We start from the raw sequence: 21,478 nt of genomic DNA on the forward strand, positions 1-21,478 counted from the left end.
AAAGAAAGAAAGAAAGAAAGAAAGAAAGAAAGAAAGAAAGAAAGAAAGAAAGAAAGAAAGAAAGAAAGAAAGAAAAGAAAGAAAAGAAAGAAAGAATAAGCTTACAACCACGTAAATATGTCTTCTGCTTTCAAAGGACAAAATTATACCTCGGTACCATCCTTCAATCAATGCACTGTTAGTTGACGGTTTGAGGCAAGACTTGATAACCTTTGCATTGGTATAATTAGTGTTCCATGCCCCTGGAGGTGTGGAGTGGGTATAGGTAAGGGAGCAAATAGAAATAAGCAAGATGTTTAGACAGGACATTGTCAGGTCCTCTTGGCTTTTTTTTTTTTTTTAGATTTTTTAAATTTATTTAAGACACACACACACACACACACATACACACACACAGGGCATGAGCAGGGGGAAGGGGCAGAAGCAGGCTCCCCACTGAGCAGGGAGCCTGATGTGGGGCTAGATCCCAGGACGCTGGGATCATGAACTGAGCCAAAGGCAGATGCTCAACTGACTGAGTCACCCAGGCACCTCCCTTGGCTTTCATCTGTTCCCACATCTCTCCCCAGAGGGATGGTATTCCCAACTGCTAGTATCTGTGACTTTTTTTCCTGGGATGGCCCTCAGGCTGCTAGTGCTACTTTGCCTATAGGTACAGAGAGCCAAAGTGACGCTCCTTTCCCCACCAGTGGCTCTTACCCAGTGACCCTCTGCTGCCAGAATATGAAAGCCCTATTCACTTGCTTGGGTTGGGACAACTCTGAAGTGTGATTTACATTCACTGTTCCCCTGCAAAGTTTAGGCTAAAGCTACCCTTCGTGAAACTTTGTCTAAAATCATACCCTTGCTTGGGTTTTTTCCTGCTGTCCACTTCTGTAACTCCAAAACAGGTTGTTCTGGGAGCATTTCCTTAATAAATGGCTTTCATATAAATAGTCCTGAAGTATACTTCTAGGAAAGCCGAAAATAGTGCTGTTGCATAAAGTAACTCTCTCCTATAGTTAACCTTTTAGAGATATATTCTGGGTTAATAAATCTTCTATCTGTGCAAATATACACTGAGGGGGATAAGCATAATGAAACAGAACATTCCCAAGAACCTGAAATGGCATCCAGATCCAACAAATGGGATTTATAGGAAGACCAAAACCAGTCTACCTGTATGGCTATTGCTTTTGAAGGTACCCAAGGCATGGTGACCATTTCTGCCAACCTTATTCTTTCTATACACAAGCAACAATCACAATTCAAAGATGTAGGAAAAGCTACTGAGCCCAAGCTCTGGCTGGAGGTTGAGTTCCCATAGGAAGATGCTATCTGTAGAAGATTGAAAGGAAGACATAGGAGAAAAGTTGCAGGAAGCTGCAGATTTTACTGTGTTTGCTCAGTTCAGAGACTCCATGAATGGCAGAAAGGTGGAAAGTGCTGACCTCTGCCCAGAACATCCACACAAACTTTTAGACACTGGGATTGTCCAGCTGTCATCCCCTTAGAGATCTGATTGGGATTTTAACCCAGTCATTTTAAGAATAATTGTGAGCCATGGGAAATTCACTAACTCTTTTTATAAATGCAAGATCTGGGTAATTTTCTCCTTGTTTTGGGTAAGTAGGGAAAAAATGTAACCTACAAAGGCCAACCCGTGGCAAAATGAAAGGGAATAATATCGTGAAGACAAGAGGAAGAGCAGATCTTTGAACACTATTTATAACAGGAACCAGAAAAAATCTAGAAGACTATTTGTCATACTTAATCTGATTTAAGAAGACATTGCCTTTGGTAAACAGGAAAAGAAAGCCACAAAATAGAATAAGCTGAGATGAAGGGACAACAGGATGAAATGAAAAGAGAACGGGATGTGAGGCCAAGGCAACAAGCTGGGATGAAATGGGAGCTCGGTGAGATAAAGGACGAATGCATGGAGGCAAGAACAATAATTAAAAAAAACTAAAATCATGTTGGAGTCAACCCCTCCACACACACACACACACACACACACACACCCCTACCAGCACAAAGAAGAACACAAGAAAGTGATATTAAAGGAAATGAAAGATATCCAGGACAAATGAAAGAGATACAATTAAGAATTTTAAGTATTCTGGAAGGAAACTAGGTAATATGGAATAAAAGTAATAATTAAAGACACAAGTGAAGAACCTTTGTCCAAATCTGGGGGTTTGAGAGAAAAGGAGGGAGGGAAACTAGAAATGCAGATGGCAGGAGTCTGCCATGATCGAGGCAAAATCATTTAAAGGAGAATGAGACACATATCCTGTTAATATATTTTTTAATTATAAAGGAAAAGACTGACAAGCATCTAGGAAGAAAGATCCAGGTTATCTCTAAAGGGATTAGTATTAATTTGGCACCATAGAATTATTGACATCTCAAAATTCCAAAGGATGGTGAAGCAAATTTAGAGGAACTGCCATTTAATTCATTTGTTTAACAAATATAAGCCCCTATTGTGTCTAACGTGTTAGATTCTGAGAGTACAATAGTGTAAATTTTTACAAACTGAAATGAATTGTGTATGGAATTAAAAATAATTGATCATGCCAACTACATGCAAAGACCGATGTAAAGGTATAACCAACAAAATTATTTATTTGCTGGGCTCTTCCCATGGAGTTTCTGATTCAGTAGGTCTGGGGTAGATCCTGATAATTTTCATGTCTAAGAAGTCCCTAAGTGATACTGATGATGTAGCTAGTCTGGGAACCACACAATCAGAGCCACTGTTTTATATTAACTAAAATTTGGGAAGGAAAATACCAGAAATGCTCAACTGCATTGGAATGATTACATAGTTGTAGTCACTGAAATATTTTTGAAGATTATATAATGCTATAGAAAAATCCTAATATTGCAATGCTGCACAGATTAGTCATCACATAAGATTTTATGTACCATGTTCTTTAACTATATAAAGAAATTCAGTTAAAAAGAGAGAGAGAGATGTCAAATAAAGGCAATCAGGAAATCCAAAAATAGTTATACTGATTATCTCTAGGCTATGTCCTTAATAATTTTTTTAAATTTTCATCTGTATAATTTTCTGTATTTTCCATATGAACATGCATTCATCTTATATGGTTTTTTAAAAGATTTTATTTATTTATTCATGAGAGACAGAGAGAGAGAGGCAGAGGCAGAGAGAGAAGCAGGCTCCCCACAGAGCAGGGAGCCCGATGCAGTACTCGATCCCAGGACCCTGGGATCATGACCTGAGCCGAAGGCAGACGCTTAACGACTGAACCACCCAGGCGCCCCAGCCATTAGCATCTTTATTTACATGTACTTAAACTTCCCATTCCCTAAGTATCCAACTCAACATATTTTAAAAGTGCCTACTGGGAGCAAGGTACTCGGTGATGTATAAAAGTATTTTATTTTACATGGTCAGATCTCAGCCCAGTATTAATTCACCAATTTCTCATTTATTTCAGCCTTCAAAAAGACTTAAATCACTTTCCATAGATGACTGTATATCTACATGATCATTATTCAAATTTAACCAAGAGTGAGAATTTCGTTCAATATGGGTGAAAACTGACAAAGAAAGAATCCAAGCACCCTCTCACAGAAATATACAAATACCAGATGGAGTTTCCTGCTTTCTGAAAGTTGATGACACTGTATTTCCAAACAAATATTGTATGCCAAAAATAAGAGCCCATCTGGAATTTTGTAATTAATTATTTTCTCTGCCAAAGATTCTTTTTTTTTTTCCTACTGTAATGGCCACCTTCCATCCCATTCCTACCTTAGATCATAGGATTTCTTATGACCACTTACTTTACAACTGTATGAGCTATATAAAAATATGCAAAAATATTTGGAAATACTTGGTAACTTCACAATGACAATAGTATGGGATGTTTTCATATACAAACAGCAAGCTTCCCAACACACGTACATACATACGTCACCAAAGATGAAAAGTGGAAACAAAAGTCTCTGAAACAAGGGAAAAATCATTAATAGAATTTAAATCTGTTACTTTCATGTGAGGATTACAAAATTCTGTCCTCCAACACTGCATGTGTAACAAGTGCCCCAAAATAGTGTGTTCAGGAACATAGAATTAAAAGATGTCGTGATTTTGAAAGAGAAGGACACCAAAGGGTGACTGGAATTAAAGATGATCATTTTATTATATAAACTACATTTTTTTTTAAAGATTTTTTTTTATTTGACAGAGAGAGACACAGCGAGAGCAGGAACACAAGCAGGGGGTGTGGGAGAGGGAGAAGCAGACTCCCCACCGAGCAGGGAGCCCGATGCGGGGCTCGATCCCAGGACCCTGGGATCATGACCTGAGCCGAAGACAGACGCTTAACCAACTAAGACACCCAGGCGCCCCTAAACTACGTTTTTGAAATGTCTTGATGAGGGCAAACATTTCCTTCATAATGAGATGATGAAAACCAAGTATTTTCATATGGAATGCTATGTTTTAAAAAATCAGAACACTTTAAAAACATTACTATCTTCCTTTAATAAACATAACCAGACCCTTTGGGGGAGGGGGGGGAAGAGACAGGAGAAACAAAGTCAAAGGGTTTATACAGTTGTTGATTTCATGGTTTGATCCAAGAGAGATAGTGCAGGACCAGGTTTCTTGTGATCCTGACCTTTGAGATGATAGAGAAACCTCTAGAAAAGCAGATCATTGTAGAGGACTGCCTTTTCTGTTCATAATCTCTCCTCTCTCCTGTTCCTAAGAGCATTCCTTGACTGGTGACAGTCCTGGGTCTTTCTTTTACCCTTTTAAAGGCCATTCATTAATTTGTTTATTCAACCAATATTTCTTGAGCATCTGTTATATCCCAGACAGTCTTGTGGGGGGTGAGAACCCAGGAGCGAACCAACGCCTATCTGAACCCTCAGCCAGGATAGAGCAGTATAGAAATTCTTACATCTTGCTCCTCATTAACACAGGAGGAGCCTCCAGCCCTGATTACACAACAGAATGTTTTAATATCATATTTTCACTCATTTATTCAATTAATATTTATTAAGGGATAATACTACTCCACTTTTGGGGCGCCTGGGTGGCTCAGTCGTTAAACGTCTGCCTTCAACTTGGGTCATGATCCCAGGGTCCTGGGATAGAGCCCCACATCAGGCTCCCTGCCCCGCTTCTCCCTCTCCCACTCCCCCTGCTTGTGTTCCTGCTCTCACTGTGTCTGTCTCTGTCAAATAAAAAAATAAAATCTTTAAAAAAAAAAACTACTACACTTTCTCTTTTAGGCTCTAGGGACCAATAGATACTTTAAAAGATCCTTTTCTATATTATATATACAAGTGAAGCACTTTTCTTAGAAATTGAATGTGTGGTGGTTGTTTTTTAATATATATATAATATATATACATATATACATATACATATATACATACATATATATAATATATAACACTGAAGCCCAGCTGCATAACTTCAGATTGCTTACACAGTTCATGGTATGTTACATTGAGAAAATTTCAACTGAGACTAGGCTGCCTCATATTCAAAATTGGAGTAATAGTACCTAACTTACGATATTATGAGATCTTGGGGCACCTACGTGGCTCAGTTGGTTAAGCGTCCGCCTTCGGCTCAGGTCATGATCCTGGAGTCCTGGGATCGAGTCCTGCATCAGGCTCCCTGCTCAGCAAGGAGCCTGCTTCTCGCTCTAACCCTCCCCCCTCTCACGTACTCTCTCTCTCTCTTTCTCACTCTCTCAAATAAATAAATAAATCTTTAAAAAAAAGGTATTATGAGATCTAAATGAGATAAAATGTAAAAAAAAAAAACAAAACAGTGCATAACACAGAATATGTTGCTTTGGTTTCTAGTATTACGTAAATTTTTATATTGATATTTTGGTCAATAGAGCGTTTTGTCTACTTTAAACCAGAATCTTGCAGAAAATTGCCAGGAAAAATGCTGGAATACTACTCTCCAGCCCCACCTTATTTTTTAGGATGGAGATCATCATGTTGTAATGATGTGTCAGCTTAAGTCACATCAGCTTCTGGAAAGACGATGCCATCAGTCTGGGTCTAAATACAAGTCACCTTTATCATTTCCAAGAAAAGAATATCTTTAAAAAAAATCAATCTCAAAATGTCTGATGTTACTGAAACTATGCTGCTTTTCATCCTCTTCCTAGAAGAGGATGCTTTGGATAGCAGGATTTTCCCTGAGTCATTATTATTATTATTATTATTATTATTGTTATTATTTTCATCATTCCTTCTTCATGAGGACAGAAAGCAAACTCTTAGGCCAATCTTTTTTTTTTTCTTTTCTTTCTTTTTTTTTAATGTGTATTTCAACCCCAGAAGGAATTCCAAGCTTCCTGTTCATCAGCAGAAGAAACTAATCTAAAGTGAAGAAGAGGGAAATTTATTCTCCTCTCACCAGCTGTTTGGGGAAGGAAACTTAAATTATGTTCCAAAACATTTATTTTCTTGTATGCAGGATTTGTTAAATGGCTAAGAGACCCTAGGGCAAAGTGAAAGGAGTGCTTTCAGGAGTGTATAGAAAATGAGTTATTAGTGTGGTATTACTGTGTCAGAAAGAAAAAAAAAATACTGTCTTGTGCCACAGCTTGTGAATCTTTGTGTGTTTGAAAAAATTTCCAAGGTCAAGTTTCTAAAAGTATGACTTGGAAACAGTGATTTTGCTACTTTTACAATTATCCTGTTGCACTGCGGAGTTCTGGCATTCTCTAGAGGGCACTTCTTTGTGAACATTTTTGATCTTGGTATTTTTCTGTCCCTTCTGGATGAGCCATCAGCTCACCTATTTTTTTTTCTTCTGCTGAGCAATATTGTTCCTAGGCCCTTTTGTTAAGTCACAATAAACTAGACAAGCAACCAGCAGGCCCTTGACACAAAGTCACTTATAGATCTGAAAACCGTGCTGTGCTAACCTCACCTTAAAATCCTGTAGCATAAAACTCCAGTTCCTGAAAAACAGCTGAAGCGTTAACACCGAAACACTTGCCATCCTTTGTTTTTGGTACACATCTGACATATTTAGAAAACAGAATCCTGCCTTATTAAGATAACAATTACTGGTTTTTAGTTATGGTAACCTTGACATCCAGCATCTTCCAGGTCTCTCTGGAAGTTAAATACTTTGTCTTGTTGTCCCCCAAAACTGCATGAACACAGATCAGGTCAATGTCTCGATTTTACGGTTGGTATGGCAAATTGACAAGAATCTGTGTTGCTCCTTAAATTATGTAATTTTATAATAAAAGGGCATTTTAGAAGAGAGGTGAAGACTTGTTTGTCAAAGAGAGTTATGTGACTTCTAATGCCTAAAGTTTTGGATGGGACTGAATAAAAGCAGAGGTTTTTGTTTTGCATGTACTCATCCATTCATTCACTCATTCATTCACTCAGTCTTCCAGTGGCTAATATGAGCCATAAAGTGTCACAAGTCCCGCTGTACTGTCCCGTTATGAGCAAAACCATTCTGTTCTCTATTATCTTGGCCCTGAAAGTCTGTTGGGAGAAAACATAATCATCTTATAAGCAAATGAAGTAATCTACAGATCGTGCCTGGTACAATGGAAGACATTAACAACATGTGATGATAGAGACTAACAGAGGGAAGAAAGAATCCAGCTTCCGTACAGTCTGGAAGATGATCAGTTATCTCAGTAAGAGGGAACAGCAGGTGCAACAGTCCTGAGGCAATGTAGCCAAAGTGCAGGGAGAGAGCAGGAGGATATCATGAGCTTTGATGTAAAATTGTTCAAAAGTTCTTCATAACATATGGTCAGGTCATGTTATCTGTCTTGTATTATTTCATGCAACGTCTTGTAAATTGCTCCTCTTTAGTCTCTTATTAGATGCCCTTGTTAAGTTCTTGAACTCACAGTTTATTTACCTGTCCCTAAATCATTGCTGAAACTAGGATGCTGTTTCCCCTTCATCATCACGCTAAGCAAAAAACAAAAACAGAGGGAAAAAGAGAAAAAAAATGATTCCATTTCTGTGAGATTCTAGAAAAGACGGATTCATCCATAAAATTCATCAGGAAGCAGATCAGTGGTATCTGGGGCCTAGAAGCTACAGAGAAGGGTGATGATTCTAAAGGGGCAATGAGGGGTTCTAGGCGGGGTTGGGGGAGGGGGAGATGAGAGTATTCCATATCTTGATTGTTACGATGAAAGTATTCCATATCTTGATTGAGTGACTATATTTGCCAAATTCATCAAACAGTACACTGAAATGGGCATTTATTATGTGTAAATTATATTTCAATAAAGTTGATTAAAAAGTTATAAAATAAGAAAAAAAAAAAGAAAAGAGCTTTTTTTAAAAAAAAAAACAGCTCAAATTTCCTTTCTCCATCATCTCTTCCCTAGTCAGACATAAGCTTTCCTTCCACCATTGTGTTATGTGCTCTGGGTTTTTGTACTTGTGACAAGCATAGCACATACAGCCTTTAATGAGCATCTTGGTGTTAAGCTGGCTGTTTCTCCTTGCAGCTTGCATATTACCTTAGGAGAGAATCTGCGTCTCATTTGTCTTTTTCTCCCCCCCCGAAGCACCCACCTCAGAACTCACTGAGCACTTGTTAAATCAATAGCACTATTTTCATATTTACATCCTGCCTGGCTCCCAGAAAGGATGTACAGGAAACAGCATTGATTTCCAGGGGTTGATGAATGAAGGGGTGTTCTTGGCACTGGAGCCCACATCCTGGCTCCATGTGTAAAAATTGGGGGCAAAATGGGTTTTCGACTTATCTTCTTCACACCTGTACTTGCTTATTGATTGAGTGAAATGCTTGCGATGGTTTCTCTCTTCTCCAGTAGGGAAATGCTGTACAGACCCTCTGCATTTTCCTTCTTAATGGTCCATTATTTCTCTGTAGAGAGGCCAGTGGTGGAATCAGTGTTGGCAAACCGCAAAGAAGTGGACACGACAGTGTAATAGGAAGGCAGCTATTATGTTCCATTATTACCTCGAGTGAAGGGAAATCGAAGGAGCATAGTGGTCTATTGCATAATGCCACTCTCGGGTTGTTATGGGGGAAAGCTCTGTAAATCAGCCCTCCTGTGCTGATTCTTGAGAAGACTTTTCCTCCCTTCCCACATACCCTCTTCCCTATGCAATTTTTCATGTTCTCAACTGGCCGATTCCCTGGAATATTAGCTTTTCAAAATATGGCACAGAAGTTCACCAATTCCTTCCAACTCATAACACTTTAAAATTGCAACTCCAAATTATTTCTGTAAAAATAGCTGATTTTTATGACTCCTAGGGGATTTCGTATTTTAATCTGAAACCTTCAGAAATGGTTCAGTTTTGTGGAAATGATGGGGGAATGTCTGCTCTTAGCAGTTTTTGTGTTCAAGGGCAAACCAACCTCTGTGCTTGCTAACTCTAATTTTCCAAGGGTTATGAGACTTTAATTTGATTCTTTATCCAGTGTGCATAAAACGTTCACTGGAATTTGCATAATACATTTATTGTATAATCACTCTTCACATTGGTTACCTGCTTCCTCAAATGAACATTGCTTTTTTAAGGGGATATATTAATGTAGGGCCAATTTGAACTTTGTAACTAAACGGAATTAGGTATATCTCTGAAGGACAAACATAAAGGAGAGAGAGAAGGAGGACATGTACTTGTTCTGAAATTGGCTATTATATAAAAATAGCCCCGATCCTGCATTGCCAAGTATTAATTTTGCAAACAGAAGCAGGAAAAAAATTGCTGTCTTTAAAAACACAGAGATTTATTTTGTGGAGAAGGAATACACTTGCCTGGCTTGTCTCTTAAAATGCAGTTTAGGCAAGTGGATTCCATCAGGATGCCAGATTTTAGCACAGTCTAAGAAGGTGAGGGAGTTGGCAAGAGAGGGTGCCGTAGGCCCTAGGCCAGGAGCTTTGAAGGCATTTTAATTCATTCAGTGCCCAGAGCCAATATGTAATTAAGGTGATATTATTACTACCCTCAATTTTGGTTTAGTGTTCTGTGCCTTTGGATTCATTGCTATCAAACAGCAGAGCGAAGATTTGAACCCAGACTGTATATGATGCCAGCATCTTTGTCCTTCAACCACACCAAACAGTTTTCCATTAAATACACTTGTCTAGTGTGAGCCACTTTGGGGACTGTGTATTTCTCAACATCAGCACTGTCCAGTGGAGCCTGAAGAGCACTTGGCACAGGGACTGTTCGGGGATTGGAAGACCTGATAGAGGTTGCATGAGATGACGTTGAAGATCCCCATTTCCCCCGCAATTTCATAAGGATGGTAGGTGCAGTCCAGACCTGATGAGTGGTTTGTTGCAGACCAGAGTGTCTCAGTCTTTAATGTGCATACAATCATCTGGAGATCTTGTAAAAATGTAGAGCCTGACTGAGTAGATCCACGATGGGCAAGAGATTCTTTTTTTTTTTTTTTTAAGATTTATTTATTTACTTTAGAGAGAGAGAGGAGGAGGAGGGAGAGCACGAGCAGGGGGAGGGGTAGAGGAAGAGGGAAAGAGAGAATCTCAAGCAAACTCCCTGCTGAGTGCGGAGCCCATGTGGGGCTCCGTCTCACCACCCTGAGATCATGACCTGACCTGAAATCAAGAGTCAGCCGCTCAACCAACTGAGCCACCCAGGAGCCCCACAGTGGGCAAGAGACTCTGAATTTCTGCAAATTCTCAAGTGATGCCATTGCTGCTGGTCCACAGACCAGACAGAGAGTAAGAAAGTAGAAAACCTCTCTGAGGAGGCCCCTCTGATCTCTGCTTACAGAGCCATTTCTCTAATGATCCAGGTCCTGACCTTAGTTAGGACATTGTACTTAACCATCCAGGTCACAGTTCTCTAAACGGCATCTTAACCAGCATATATATCCTAGGATCATTGAAATCCCATTGTCTTTAGGCAACCAAGACTCATCAAGCAAGTTCTGCCTATAAGAGAGAAGACCTAAGTTGCAAGCCATGGATCACCAGCTATTAAAGGGACACAGAAGAGTTGGTACCATCAGCTCGCATACCAATTTCCATACTATAGTAAAATTTCCTTGGGGAAAACGTATCTTTCATTGTTGAGGAAAAAAAATCTCACTTTCAACTTCAAAATAAATGTAAAATGACATGACTATTGAAATTCTTGGCATCCTTTCTGAATCACAGATCTGAAATTGTGTCTCAAGGTCCCAATATACTTCCAAAATTCCTTTGAGATGGGTCCAACCTAATTGCAATGAGAAGGAAAATGGGCCTCCAATCTCCTGTATTTCAGGAGGGCATTATTTGAATTTGATTTAACTGGCTTCTGAGATCTTTGGTTTGCATGCATTAGGGTCTTTGAAGTATCTTTCAAAGAAACAAAAAACTCAGAAAAAAAATCATTCTCTAAAGTCTACGAGACTTTAAGAGTATTGCTTATTCCTATTTTATTAATTTTAAAAATCTTTCAAAATGTTGGAATAAGATCAGTCTTGCAAATCAGTTGGCTAAAGCATAATGTAGAGCTCAGAAATCTTTAAGAAAAAGCTAGGCATTATGCTGAGCGAAATAAGTCAATCAGAGAAAGACATGTATCATATGATCTCACTGATATGAGGAATTTTTTTTTAAGATTTTTTATTTATTTATTTGAAAGAGAGAGAGATAGGGAGCAGGAACACAAGCAGGGGGAGTGGGAGAGGGAGAAGCAGGCTTCCTGCTGAGCAGGGAGCCCGATGCGGGGCTTGATCCCAGGACCCTGGGATCATGACCTGAGCCGAAGGCAGACGCTTAACAACTGAGCCACCCAGGCGCCCCTGATATGAGGAATTCTTAATCTCAGGAAACAAACTGAGGGTTGCTGGAGTGGTGGGGGGGTGGGAGGGATGGGGTGGCTGGGTGATAGACATTGGGGTTGGTATGTGCTATGGGGAGCACTGTGAATTGTGTAAGACTATTGAATCACAGACCTGTACCTCTGAAACAAATAATACATTATATGTTAAAAAAAAAAAAAAAGATAGCAGGAAGAGAAAAATGAAGGGGGGAAGTCGGAGGGGGAGACGAACCACGAGAGACTATGGACTCTGAGAAACGAACTGAGGGTTCTAGAGGGGAGGGGGTAGGGTGATGGGTTAGCCCGGTGATGGGTATTAAAGAGGGCACATACTGAATGGAGCACTGGGTGTTATTCGCAATGAATCATGGAACACTACATCAAAAAAAAAGAAAAGAAAGAGCTAGGCAATTGGATGTTGAAAATAGTAGATTAACAAGATTATATGAATCCATATTTATTGATCAGGAAAGGTAGCCACATGCCTTATTAAGAGAAAAAAGCAGATCATAAAACTGCATAATCTGATACTATTCGGGTTAAAAATAAAAAAAAAATAAATAAATGAACAGTTTATTTTTGGGCTGTGGCATCATGGTTAATTTCCCTCCATATTGACTGAAATTTCCTCAATAAAATTGTATAAGTTTTAAAATTAGAAGAAAACAACACTACAATTTATTTTTAGGGGGAAAATGGACAGTTGGGGAGCCATTTATAAAATCTTAAATATAATGCTTTTCATTTCATGTTTTTTGATAACAGGAATAATTTTTTTAGGATTTTATTTATTTATTTGAGAGAGAGAGAGAGCACAAGCAGGGGGAGGGGCAGAGGAAGAGGGAAGAGCAGACTCCCCACTGAGCAGGGAGCCTGCCACAGGGCTTGATCATGACCTGAGCCAAAGGCAGACGCTTAACCAACTGAGCCACCCAGGCACTCCTGATAGTAGGAATAATTTTTATCACTCTATAAGTCCCTAAGTGCTCCTAATGCATACAACAGTAGAGCTCAAGATTAACTTTTGGTTGCTTTTTTAAGTTAGAACATCAGAAGGAATCATAGGAGAGTTTCTTGGGAAAGTGAACCACAGTGCTAAGGTCTAAGTAGAAAGGAACTTACATTTATTTCAGTGAATACTGTTTTGTTTGGCTTGATTTTTATTTTTTATTTTTATTTATTTATTTTTTTACCCCATGCATTCTGTTACTATCAATTACCTATATGTACACATAAGTTTCTTTATTTTTAAAATTTGAATACAGAACTAGAATCATATTTGTTATATCAGGTGGGATGAAAAGAAGTAATTTGGGATCTAATAGGATGTAAAAGACACCATTTTTCATAGTGCTAGGGACAGTACTTTTGGACATTTATTTAAAATACTTGGAATAAGGCCTATAAACACATGACTGAAGACTGCATCCAGTAAAATATGGGTTTAAAATAGATAATGCATGACTTTCATTAAACAGAAGCTTCCTGAGGGTTTCAAAGTGAGTTTTGTCAAAGGTTTAGAAGGAGGAAATCATGCATGGAGCCTTTCCCAGGAAATTTAAAAGTTTAAAGGAATACCGGGCCTTGTGCAGAAATTGAGATGAAGTGACAAGACAGTGGAGGGAATATCTAGAATGTAGAGTATAGCAAAAACAGAGACTCACAGATAATACATCCTTCTTAAAAAGAGTCAACCTGTATGTGGGATTCACCTCTGCTTCCTTCCTTTTTGCACTGAGCTACTTAATGCATCCCTCTGGGTGGTTGCCTAGTTCTGCTACAATATCCACCCTCTAAAGATGAATGGCCATGGGTCAGGGGATGTCTCTGCTCTAGAAGGATGTGAAAGACTACACACATGCGTCCTAGGCCATCAGCTAGAGCCATTGAGTGTCACTGTGCATTAGAGCACCTGGGGGCTGGGGGTGGAGGCATGGGGCTCTCCTTCCATGGATTCTTACACACTGAGACCATCATCTCTGCTTTTCTGATGTATGAATCATCTACAATTCCCCAAGTCTATAAGACCAGAGCAAGGAGAGGGAGGGCAGGATGGGCACTCAGGAATGAAATCATAGCTAGTTTTGCCTACCCTACTGTGCGCTGCGATTGTAGAGATATAATTAGAGTGTTCAGTTACAGCTTGCTTCCATCATAGTTACAAACTCAATGGAATTATTTTATCAGTACCCTGGCTGGCTCCTGGAGCCACACCTCATTACATGTTTGTACATCCCTCTGCTGTTGATGGCAGAGACACATAGGACCAAACGTTCACACAAGACATATATTTTCTTTGTATTCTTGAACACTGCCTGTTAGCAAAGGAGGGCTTTGCAAGATGATTCACAGAGGTTAATCTGCCCATTTACAGCCAAGCAGACTGCTCCCTTAATCTCTGCAATATTATAATAAAATAATGGTTAGTCTCGTCGAAGACCTTGGCAAATCAGTGAGTTTCTTTAATCTTAATAAAGCATAGTGATCTCTCTAAGCCCATAAATGATGATCCTGATCTTAATTTTGACTTTACTCAGTATAAAGAAGCAATTTCTCTCATTTAAAAATCAATTGAACGGGGTGAGTAGGGAAGTGAGTTTGGGGATTTGAATTTGTGTTTGGTTTAATAAGACTTTCTGTGCAACATAAATGGAATGAGATAGTGTCCCATTTTCAAGTGGTATACTACTAAGTACTTTTCTCCCTAAATTTGTCTGTCTTTGTAATTGTTCTGTTCTGCCGGGAAATGCCATATGGGATCTAATTTCTTTTCCTGGTGCTCCCTTTTGTCGTTTGTACAAAATGTATTGACTTTGCCCCCACCTGGAAGAAATATTTGCCATGTTGAAATACTAGCATTTTCCTTTCACTTTTTTATGTGGTGCTGGTTCCTCTCCATACTTTGTATTTAACTTAATTCATTTCTGCTGTGCACAAAAACTGGCAAACAGAGAGATAGAATAATACATACAAACGTAAATTTAAAACATGGATAATTTTACCATCATGCCACACATCGAAAGGGTTTGTGCATGTTGAATCAGGCATTCATCTCTGATTAGCAGAATTGTATACACAAAACCATGTGTACTATACCGAAGGAAAACATGGCATTTTGCATATGCTCACCTAATGTAACCCCCTATGTGTTAGAAGACTCTCTTTTGGGCTCCTGGGTGGCTCAGTCAGTTAAGTGTCTGCCTTTGGCTTAGTTCATGCTCCCAGGGTCCTGGGATGGAGTCCCGAATCAGACTCTCTGCTTGGTGGGGAGTCTGCTTCTCTCACTGCCTCTCCCCTTGCTTTGCTCTCTCTCTCTCTCTCTCACACACTCTGTCCCATGCTCTCTCTCTCTCAAATAAATAAATAAAATCTTTTTTTTTTAAAAAAGGCTATTGTATTTAAATTTCCTTATCTACGCTACTAGACCATTAAACTGCCTGACAGGAGGGACTATATTAGAGTCTTAGTTTTCCCTGCAGCATCTAGCGAGCTATCTTTCTTGCACATAGTAGATGTTCAGTAAATGAAATAATAGGAAAGTCACATCATGATTTAAAGGCATTCCTCCTAATGGGTAAATCCTACTCCAAAAATTGATGTCTCATTTTAGTGTTTCTGGCACCAGAATATCAGAATGTTTGGGTAATTAAGTTTAAACATCAGGGGAATCTAGTGAAGTAATCTGTTTACTGTATATAGGACGTTGTTACCCTTCTTATTTACCTCTATTTGCTAAGCATCTGAGGGCTGTAGGCCTTTGCAGAGAAAGTACACATGCTTGTCTTTTTTTTTCTGGATAAAATCATTCCAAATTACTTTCTGAAGATGTTTCAAAGCATAGGTGATTTCAGATTTTAATGGCTTAAATTTTCTTTCGCTCAAAATAAGCATTCTTGTGCTGGCTTTTGCATTCTAGCAGGATTTATCTTTTGCCTTGATTTTCACATATCTAAGTTGGGCTGTATGGCTATTCTGGTTCCTCTGTAGTACCCTTGCTTCATTATACTAATCACCGCAAAGAAGATACTGAAGTCATGACTGGGGTTTCTGGTTAGTTTGGTTTTATAGATATACAAGGGGTGAAGAATTTATCAGTGCTACCTGCAACCACCTTCTTTGATCACGTCATGCAGAGAATTAAGAAATGCAATAATAAGAAAAAGACATTCAGCAGTCACTCAACATTTTCGGGATGCGAGAGAAATTAGCCGAAATGCAAGGCAAGGAGGCAGCCTGGACTCCACCGGACCTGTAGGAAGCCTGCAAACCACTCCTCCCTCCTGCCAGGTCACCTTCCCTCCCTCAAGCTCTGGTTTTCTGCTCTGTGCTCAGATGAGAGCCACAGAATATCATTAAGCCGAAACAGGGGCGATTGATGGGAGGGCAATTCTTAAACATCTTCAACTGTTCAATTTGAGTAGAATTTCAGTTGAACATGTAATTCCCAGACAAAGTGTTCGCTTATTCTGTGTAAAAATCGCATTTGACTCACAGCTGGATCGTCTTTGAAAGAAGTTGGGTGTTACATCAAGCCATCTGTGTTTCAAGTGGGCTTATGACAGCCATTCTGAAGAAGAAGAGCAATGCAAATGTTGTGAGATTTAGTGTGCAGTTCACTCTGAGACCAAGTCTCCCTCCACTGACTAGATGCCACCACAAATCCGAACTAGGAGTTCTGGCGTTAATGTCTCCCTGCTGCCCCCCGTAGAAATCCCAATGTTGGTAAACGGGTAAGCAGTTTAAATAGAAAATTTGAAAAGCGAGCAGCAACAGAGGAGTACAAAATAGGCTGGTGAAGGTGGCAAAGAGACTTTTAACAAAATGCAAATGGATTGTCACACAGTGGTCCAGTTGAATGGCAAAGGTCGCAGAGAAGTTGCCTACAAATGCAACCCACTGGGCCAATCCATTGTTTGTAGAACTCGGTTACAAACCGAGTGTGTGTGTGTGTATGTGTGTGTGTATTTTTTCTATAAAGTCACCATGCTTGTGGTGCAATAAAAATAGCAAAGCTTTAAATTAACACACCAAGTTTAAGGCATTTCAGGAAAGCATTGATTATATCTGCCAATGGAATGAGTGCATTTGGCGAATGACCTAATTAGCGTGGAGTTGGTTCTTTCTCACTGCTCTGCTTCCCGCTAATTGCAGAACCGCCGGCCTTCTCCCCCTGACAAGGAAGAAAAACAAGGACAGGGGTGTGTGGAGAAAACAGTGACATTCAGGTTTAATTCATTTGAACCTGCTGCCAAGCTTAATTATGTAATTGAGGGAGTGAGACTGGTGTGCGTCCAGTCACTTGGGCTTGTGTTTGCGACGGTTTCCCTTCACCAGTGTTTTAGGGAGGATTTTAGCAGTGACCATAAAGCATTATTAGCTGGAGCTGAACTAATCTCCCTACCCTGCCCCTCTCCAGATGTAGGTGCAGAGGTTCCTGTACCCAGACTTGATTCTTTTTCATTAAGGAAACAAATTGAAACCAAATTGAAGTCACTTTATTTGGTGATAAATGCATCATTATTCTTTCGGAGCGGCTTTGCGTTTTCGTTTTGTTCTCCTGGTTGCGTGTAGTGTATACCGTCACATAAAACTCAGGAATGCAACGTGCATTTCTACAGTCAGAGTGTTTTTCGGGACTGCTTGAGACATTTTTACCTCTGCACTTTCATTTTAATTAGTGAAATATGCATGGAAAACACATAGCTTGGTGAAATATTTCATATCTGGTGGCTTATTCTTCATTTGTAACTTTGTGTCAGGGGATCTGAGCACCCCTGTTGCGGTGGAGTCTTCTGTAGAAGAGATATTTTTGTACAGAGGCACCCCTCTCCTTGCTGGCCTGATGGCTCTAGAAATACACTCTTCTCAAAGTTCACCCGTTCCCTCCCTGATTCAGAGAAAGCTCAGGTGTCTCATTCCCTCACAGAGATTTCTTCTGTCTGGACTGAAGTTCAGCCCTGGAGATCAGCATTGTGATTTTGTAATATCCTGTGTAATGTGTGGGGGTTGAAGGAAAGGGAGGGAGCCAGAGAAGAAGCCGTGTTGGAACAGAGGCAGTCCTGAAATCGGGGGCCGCCTGGCTGGGTGGCAGCATGGCGGAGCCAGACGGGGACCGTTTGGCATTTATATTGTTCTTTATAGTCAAAATATATTAATAGACGTTTTAATCAGTTAATTCCCACTCTAGTCTGTGAAGTATTAGCACCTTTTAAACATGCCTTTAATTAATTTGACAAATATTTATTAAGCACAGGCTATGTGTTAAGTACAGTCCCAACATCCGGGTACATACGAATAAATAACACTCATTAACCAAGAGTGATCTTTTTTCTTTTTCTGCCGTCAAGTTGAAATGAGCTAAGGGAAGGATCCCTCTTTTAGTAAGGGCAGCACTGCATATGTGTTCCACATTCTCTCACTCCTTCACTTTTCAGGAACATTATTCTATAAATTATCCCCTTGCCCTCCTGAAGTTTTGATCTCTTGCTTTCTGCTTGATCATTCCTATTCCTATTTGAAATTGCCAAGAACAGTCCCATAGTGGGTGCAACAAATAAACACTTGTTGAATAACTTGAATGAATCCTCTGTAGTTCCCTGGCTTCCCATTGAAATCAGCTGAGGAACATACATGTACACACACACACACACACACACATGCACTCAGTTGTGTATGTATGTGTGTGTAAACACCTGGGCACATTACTAAAGATACTGATTTACTTTCCTGGGGGTGAGAAATGGACACTGGTATTTCTTTTTTAAGCTCCCCAGGTGATTCTAGTGTACAGCTAAGGTTAATAACCGTGGTATCTCCTATCTTAAAACAAACCAAAACAACTCGTTTGACCTCATATTACCCCTCTAGCGGACCTGTCTCTTAATTCTTCCCAGCAAGATAACAGGAAGGAGAACTGCAAGCACTCTCTCAACCTCCTCCTCTTTCTCTCACTCTTCAACTAGTCAAGCAGGCTTCAATCCCCACCACTTGGCCTGAAGCAAATCATGATCATGACACCCAAGTTCCTAAGCACACTGGACGTTTGCAACTCTCATCTTGCTCACACTGTCCATGGCACGTGACAGTTGATTTCTCTGTCTTTCTTGGAACACCTTCTTCCCTTGGCTTTGAGACATCCTATTCCCTTTTCAGTCCCTCTTCCTCTCTGATTCTCCTGCAGCCTCCTTTGCAATCTCCTGTTATTACCTGTCACCTAAATGCTGAAGTTGTTCAAGCTCTGAACCTGGGCCCTTGGTTTCTACTTACACTAGGCATTTTTGTCTATTTCCGTCTCTGTAAATCACATCTTTATGTTGTTGACCTCCTAATTTATATTTCCAATCCTAGCCTCTTTTCTGAGCACCAGCCTAATACATCCAACTGCTCCTTGACATTTTTACTTAGATGTCTCACAGGCATTTCTGACTCAACCGATATTTTAATTTTCCCTCTCCCCTGTTGGATCCTGCTCCAGGCTCCCCACTTCAGTAAATCACATCTCCACCCACCCTGTGGCTTCTGCTGAAAAATCAGTAGTAAGCCTTGTCGTCTGTATCTCCCTTACTCCCAAGCTAGTCAATCCATCATCAAGTCCTGATAATTCTGCCTCTAAAATATAATTCAAATCCTCCACTTCATCCCCGCCATTTTATCACCAGCCACCATTTGTCCAGATTGCTCTAATAGCCCCTAAATCTTCTCCTGATTCCATTCTTGCTGCCCACCTTCTCCACAGCCATTCAATCTTCTGTGGAAGCCAGTTGGAGGGATATTTTAAGAAATGCAAATCATTTCATGCCACTGCTTCCTTAACTTTCAATAATGAGCACTCCATTGTTAGATTCTATATTACATGCTTTTGTTTTCTTTCAAGCACCTAATTATAGATTCATTATATGGTTATTTGTTTTATGTCATTTGTTTATATCTCTCAACTCAACTCTAAAAACGCATAAGTGTGGGAAGTGGGACTATTCTTTTCTTTTTTAAGATTTTATTTATTTGAGAGAGAGAGAGAGAGAAGCACAAGCAGAGAGGAGAGGGAGAAGCAGTTTCCTTGGGAACAGGGAGCCCCATGTGGGGCTCGATCCCAGGACCCTGAGATCATGACGTGAGCCTAAGGCAGACAGTTAACCGACTGAGCCACCCAGGTGCCCCAGGACTATTCTTTTTAACTCCTATATACCATGTGCCTGGCAAAGTTGCCTGAAATAGAATTTCTTTACTGAATGAAAGAATGAGCATGTGAATGGATGCGGATGATTGACCAAAGCATGAGGTGGGAGGGGACACCTTGTCAAACCTCACTTAGCCAGTTCTACTGAGAATTCAACCGCTCCGTTAATAAATGTACTGACTGAGTGAACTGCATTGAATCCGTTTGTGGAAGTGTTTTTTTCTATGTCCTGACTTCAAAATCAAGGAATTTTCGAGAACTGTGTCCTCTCCCTGATGGGCTTCAGGATCTACTCAAAAGAGTTTGCAAAGTGTGGTTATAAAGTAGTTCGTTGTGTGGTGCATTTGGAAAGGGCTTATGAGGACTTTACTTCAAATCCTGGACCCGCCAATTAAGCAGCTTGCAATTTAGGGGCTGGTTGTGCCACCTTGCTTGAGGCTCTGTTTCTTCACATATCCATGAATGGGCAGGCATGAGGCCAGTAAGACCTGACATCATCATTCCCCCAGGGATCAACATGTCAGCCACCCAGCACAGTACGTGGTACAAAGGAGATAATGTCTCCATTTTAGTTTTATTTTCTGTTCCCCCTGACTCTACGTCTTGACTTATTTTGTTCTTTTCCCCCTTTCTCTTTCTGCTTTTATTTCCCCTGACTCATCTTAGTGGGTGGTAATACTCCTATTACTCACATAGTCTGAATTTTGTGGGAAGAGAAGAATTAGCGGGACTTACAGAGGAGGCTTCCCTTTGGATGAGAAACACAAACCTCACAGCTTCTCTGCCCAGCTTTTTTTTTTTTTTTTAATTTTTTTTTTTTTTTTTTTTTTTATTCATGAGAGACAGAGCGAGAGAGAAAGGCAGAGGGAGAAGCAGGCTCCCAAGGAGCAGGGAGCCCGATGCGGGACTCGATCCCAGGACCCTGAGATCATGACCTGAGCCGAAGGCAGACGCTTAACCATCTGAGCCACCCAGGCGCCCTCTGCCCAGCTTTTTAAGAGCATTTTATGGTACACTGCTGTGTAACAAGTTCATTTTAGGATAACATGCTGGGAGAGAGAAAAAGAAGAAGGGATTCGAAGGGAGAAAATTAAAAAGTTAATTAAAAGAAACAACTTGGTAATTGAATTCCCTCGTGCTCTTCTTTGATTACGGGGGGGTGGGTCACAGAGCATGGTTAGTAGGTTTGCTTTGGTAGCTCGCCTCCAAACTTCTGAGGAATAAGGATGAGAGTGCGGAGTAGATCCCTGCCTGACAGATGAGGAGAGGATATCTATGATGGGCTTCTTAGACATGCCACACAAAGCTGCCCTCGTACTCATTCTTGAGCTTTTTTATTTTGAAATATTCTTGGCAGCTGACATTACAGTGAGGCTAAGCCCTGGACTAAGATCAGCTAGTTTATGGGCCTGCCGAATCCCCTTTCCACCGATTCCGCTTCATGGACTCTAGCTATTTCTCTAGACTTACTCTGTATTCACTCTCACACAGACA

General features: G+C 40.2%; 1 protein-coding gene across 6 annotated transcripts in view; it reads left to right on the forward strand.

Annotated features, from left to right (window-relative positions):
- Positions 1-21,478, forward strand: part of RBMS3 (RNA binding motif single stranded interacting protein 3) — a 725,792-nt gene that overhangs the window by 272,503 nt on the left and 431,811 nt on the right. The gene's annotated exons all lie outside the window — the stretch shown is intronic.

Source organism: Neomonachus schauinslandi, chromosome 1, assembly GCF_002201575.2.
Source record: "Neomonachus schauinslandi chromosome 1, ASM220157v2, whole genome shotgun sequence".
Classification (NCBI taxonomy): domain Eukaryota; kingdom Metazoa; phylum Chordata; class Mammalia; order Carnivora; family Phocidae; genus Neomonachus; species Neomonachus schauinslandi.